The following is a 6,000-nucleotide window of genomic DNA, read 5'->3' on the forward strand; positions in this document are numbered from 1 at the left end:
TCTAATTCATAGTTGTATGACCAAGTCGCTTGTGACAAGTCCAATGCAATATTGGCCATGCAGTACACCAAAAAGATATCTTCTGAAGATTTATTTTCTCTCTCTCTCACAAGTCAAGGGATATAAAATACCATGTTTTTGCTCTTCAGACGGTTTAAAGTGGTAAATTGCCACAACTTTGCTCCCACCAACAATTCAGGATCAATTTGATTTGAGCTCATCCAGGGTTTGACCTCTAGCCTTGGTGCTGATTTTCTTTCCATAGTAGGATTAGATGGATGACCAACACCATCGCTTGGCAGGATAACTGGAGTGCTTCAAGTTGAGAGGTTAGGAAGTGTTCTTTAAACACCCTCCCACATGAGAACAACACCATCTTGCAACGCTTGTCTGTGTGTGGAAGCATGCCGTGACTCACTTTCTTCTTTGAAGGCTCCTTTTTGTGCCAATTTTACAAGCGCCTAGTCTAGCTTTTCTTCTGTCATCCACCAGTTTACAGTGGTGGAAAAAGTATTCCATTGTTTTGCTTAAGTAAAAGTATCAATACTTAGTTTCTACCTGGAGGCTGAAACCTTGAGGGTCAAACGTGCCAATAGGAAAACAGCCCTTTAGTGATATAGTAAAAATATACCCCCTCATTATCATAACACAACAGGTGTGGGCATGAGGAGGAGGAGGGACTATGACAGGTGCGTGGTGCTAAGGTGGTGGAGGAGGTGCTAAGGTGAGAACCAGGTATACTTAATGAACTGGAGGCGTGTCCACATAAAAACATAATTTTAACAATTTCTGTACACTTTTTTCAAAAAAATCTTCCTCCTAGTATAACCATAATACCTGATGATTATGTTTTAGGGGGAGAAAAATCACTGAAAATCACGAATCACAAATCAAAAAGTGCAAAAGTATTGGTAGCAAAATATACTGAAAGTACATAAGTAAAAGTAGTCATTATAGAGAAGGTCCCATATTTCGCAAGGTTTCAAATGTATAATAAAACGTATACAAATCTTTTGAAAATAGCAGATCTACAAGCTCAGTTGTGAGGGGGGGGGGGGGGTCCGTGGCCAAATAGATATACCGGACAGAATCACCGGGCCGATTTGTTTATTTTTTAACACAGGTCTTATATGACACGATCTTAAGATAACCTTATGGTATTTAAATAGAAAACACAGGCGTAGCGGCAGTGACGTCAGGACTTGGGTATACTCTATTAATGGCACTTCCCCACTGCACCTATAATTAGTATGGGTTAAATACAGAGGGTAATTTTCTTCACGTATGTGTATAGGTGACAACGTGTGGGCGCAACCCTCGTCTTCCCCATTATGAAGGAGCTAAATGCACATTTTCCTCACCCACCATTTTTTTCCCCTGTGAGCACTGTGAAAGGATTATCCGCACTCTCTTGAGTAGTTTCTTATATATTTTTTAACCCTAGAACCCTAAAGTTGGGTGAATCTCACCCAGCGTTCCCAGCTCCCAGCTCCATAAAAAAAGATTTTAGGAATGTGTTTTTTTAACAAAACCCAAATCTTTCACCGATTTTCAGCTTTTTTTATAGGGTCCCCCCATGATATCTGTTTTCCATTTCTTTGTGAAATTTCATGTTGAAATATTAAAGACGAGTACCTCAATTTGCCATGTATTATTGTACTTTAATATATATTTTTGAATACATATTTTTATGGAATTTATTACATTGGGTAAAACATACCCAACGTTAGTGATGGTGTGACAATTTTCAACGTTAGTGTTCTAGAGCAGTCTACCTCGAGAAACGGACACGTTTCTCAGCGGTTCAAGCTAAACTACATCAAGCGGAAGTGACATATATCCAGCTAAACGATATCGTGTACAGCTGTGTCTCATTTGTACGAGCACTAACATTACAACATGGCTGCTTGCTTCCGAAACAGTGATTCGACTCAACTCCCCCAGGTTGTTCAGGTGCGAAGCATCTTGAAATCTGGAGTTTTTTTGCATATTCTCTATAAGCATTGGATTATCGGGGGCACGGTGGCGCAGTCGGTAGCGCTGTCGCCTCACAGCTAGAAGGTCCTGGGTTCGATTCCCGCCAGGGACGCTGTGGGCGCTGGGGGCGTGTTCTCTCCTCCACGTCATCGGCGCCCATACCCTAGGTGGGGTTGGTGAAAGGGCCTACTCTGTGTGGAGTTTGCATGTTCTCCCCGTGTCTCCTAGGGTAGTTAATACCCTCACAAAAACATGTAGTAATCCTGGTCACTATACTGCCTCCCCCTGGTCAGCCGGGGCGCCTGATGGAGGAGAAGGGAACTGGTTGGAATAACGTGTTCCTTCCACGCGCTATGTCCAACCAGGGAAACTCCCCCCTGTCGTGTGATAAGAAGCGGCCTGCTTGCTCCTCATGCATTGAAGGAGGCATGAGCTTCAGCTTGGGCTCTCCCTAGGCTGGCAGAGGGTAGGTAGTGCCCAGGATTACATAGGCAATTGGCACTGGGTGAAAAAAATGTGGGTTACAAAATCGTGGGATAAAAATTATAAGAGAAAAAAAAAAGCATTGGATTATCAGAGTGGGGTCCGGGGACCCCCAGGGGTCCTTGGGGAGGGGTACCAGGGGGGCCCCAGCAAAATGTGTTAATGTAGCAACACAATCAATTTAACCACTTTATCCATTTATAAGTTGGCTATTCAAAGATAGCAGATATACAAGTTCACAGCGCGTACATCTGCTATTTTTGAACATTTGAAAAATATTGAAAATGTGTGGATTTTTTTTTTGTATCATTTTGACGTTTTTTTTAACATAAATCTTCTCTTTTGGGGGTCCCTGGCGCAAAACATTTCGCCTATAATAATGACATGCTAAAAATAGGGACGGCTGCCTGGGGGTGAAAGTGGTTCATTCCCTGCAGGGCAGCGGTGGTTTGATCCCAGCATCCAGTGCCCTCTTGGCACAGTTCCTGCGGTACGTTCCCTCCCAGCAACTAGGAAAGGAGCCAGGACTCCGAGTCCTAATGGGTCCAGCTAGCAGCAGCAGAAGAAAGAGAGAGAGGCTCCGGTCCGGTTCAGAGGATTCCGCTCCGTGCGGCTGGCTGCTCACCCAGGGTGACTTTGAAGCAGTGTGTGTCACTGTTGTTCACAAACGATGGCCACACATCAGCATGCACGACTTCTGAACATTTATTTATTTTGTTTATTTATAGTCTTCTGAAGATTAATTTCTCTCTCTCTCTCTCTCTCTCTCTCTCTCTCTCTCTCTCTCTCTCTCTCTCTCTCTCTCTCTCTCTCTCTGGAACGTCAGGAGACAACGTGAAAGCTAAAGGCTGCACTGTGTAACTTTCCTCTTCTACCCCCGATTTGAACCCGGTTTCATGCATGCGCAAGTGCTGACATTTGCACCATTGAGCTAATAGAGCCTGCATGCCGGCTGCCTGCTTGCTTGCATGCTCAGGGGATTTAAATTCAATCTTGGCCATAAGGTCAGAATTCGTGTCAGATCCTGTGTCTAAAGGTGAGAACATGACCTTTTGACACAATCTAAATGTCTCAATAGAAGAGCAGGGAGACAAAATACAACCACCCAATTGTACCACATGGCCCCTCCCATCAGACGGACCAAATTAATAAGACAATCCAGAATACCTCCAGTCGCGTCTGTTCAGTAAAAACAAGCCGGCACAAAAAGACACACAGTACATTTAATTTAAAGTTGTAGCCTTCAGTCTGTTGTCATGGCTGCCAGTTCCCACCTGATGTTGTGTGGAAGTCCAGACTGCTCCACACCGTACTGAATAACTGTTAGCTTGCATATAGTCTTCAGACTAGGACTCAAGTCTAAGATCTGTAAGATGGGTTGTATTTTGGCTGTGTATCCAAAGAGGACGACACGATCTTCCACCATGCAACAGCACATTTGACCCCTCCAATTCGAGCCTTTCCCCTTGGTCTCAACCTTCTTCCAGGAGAAGGTCTTTGGGTTTAATTTCCACAATTTATGGGAGATCCGCACGGGACTGCCTCTGCCACAAAATATGTACAGTTCACCATTGTAGGCAAAGGCTACATGACCGTAACTTCGTTTTGCAAGAAGCTGTGCAGAGGGAGTGCTCAGCCAGCAGTTGGTCTCTGTGTCAAACACTCTCATAATATTAGAGCAGTCAATATCAATATAATTTCTGCCTCCAAATACAAACATCTTTGTCCCAATGATGGTGGCAGAGTGAAGTGGTGAACTAAGTGGTGGAGTGCCACTGGTGTTAATTAAGGACCAGACCATTGTGGTGGTGTCCATCTTGTAGATGTCATTAGTCTCAGTCTGTGGGGTTTGTCCTCCATAGATATACATGACCTTCCCCAAGACACAGGCTGAGTGGTCTCTCCTCCCCATTGGAACATTCCCAGAAACATTGGGCTTTAACCATCCGTGGGTGTCAACATTGAATGCATAAAGAACATTGTCGTCCCAGTGGATCACCCCTGTGATGTTAAGGTCGCCACTGTCATCCTCTGATATCTTACAGTTCACCATCCCTCCCCAGATGTAGATGATATCCTCTATCAGTACAGCTGTGTGGAACCAGCGTATGGAAGGAACTTCAGGGAGACGTTCTCCTCTTCCAGTCGTCACTGGGGGCTTCATCCAGCTTAAAGACACTGTGTTGAAGACGTGAATTTCAATCTGATCACCGTAATGACTCGTCACGTCATAGAACCCTCCAAAGTAGAACACCTTGTCCCCCACTGGCACAGCAGAACACGCAAGCCTGGAAGTCCTTGGTCCGCTTTTCAGGGGGACTGTCCAGCAAAACATCTCTCCTCTGTCTGTCTGTCTGTCTGTCTGTCTGTCTGTCTGTCTGTCTGTCTGTCTTGCTTGATTATCTGCCTTCAGTATATGAAAGTCTCTCTCTCGGTGCCTCTCTTGGTGTCCTTATAGATGTGTTCATCATCTTATATAAACTGAGCAGAGCTCTGGTGTGACGTCACACACAACACAAATGCATGACGAAATAGAGCCCTATAAATAGGTGTGTCACTTCGAAATTTTGTTTACATGTTTCGAAGTGACATCAGTGCCATCAGCCAAGCTAACATTGGACATGTTAGCTTGGCTGATTGAACATGTTAGCCAAGCTAACATGTTCTAATCCTTAGATGTTCTAATCTAAGAATCAGAACATTTCTAGAAAACTATGGTTAAAGATAGGGTAAGTGATTTCCTTTGGTTAAAATAGCACAGGTCTGCTGGCGGAGACTTGTGCTCCGAGCAGCACATTTTCTAGTCTGTTTTCTATGTCTGTCCACAAACATTGATGACAACATCAATACGGGGGTCAATACGGGGCTCATCAAAGGCACCACTCACTTCACACAGGGTGTGATTTTTTACTTTACTGGAGTATTGCCAATGTTCTGTACTTTTACATCTACTCCCACTACAAATATTGTACTTTTACTCCACTACAATTATTTCAAAACTTTAGTTAGTTACTTTGTAGATTTTGATTATTATTGCAAAACACACATTAACCACTTCAGCCCTATATACAATTCGGCCATTTGAAAATAGCCGTTCTACCGAAGCTCAATGGGTAGCGATGCGACGCATTGTGAACTTGTAGATCTGCTATTTTCAAAAGATTTTAATACATTTGAAAACTTGAAATGGGACATTCTGCTTATACTTTTACTTTTGGTACTTTAAGTATATTTTGGTGCCTATACTTTTGTACTCTTACTCAAGTCAATTTTTAATTCCGGACTTTTACTTGTAACAGAGTATCTTTACATTGCAGTATTGATACTTTTACTTAAGTAATAAATGTGAGTAGCCTACTTCTTCCACCACTGGCAGTAGTGAGGACCACTTAAGCGAAGAATAGGTTGACAAATGGGTGAAGTGGTCCTTTAACATTTTAACACTCTGAAGTGTACTGTGGAGCAGACATGACAAAGTCAAGCCAAGGTTACACAGTGCATGTGTAGCACCTGTGTGTCTGCGTGTGTCCATTGATTAGT

The sequence above is a fragment of the Gymnoscopelus microlampas genome, assembly GCF_963454915.1.
Source record: "Gymnoscopelus microlampas genome assembly, chromosome: 5".
Lineage (NCBI taxonomy): Eukaryota > Metazoa > Chordata > Actinopteri > Myctophiformes > Myctophidae > Gymnoscopelus > Gymnoscopelus microlampas.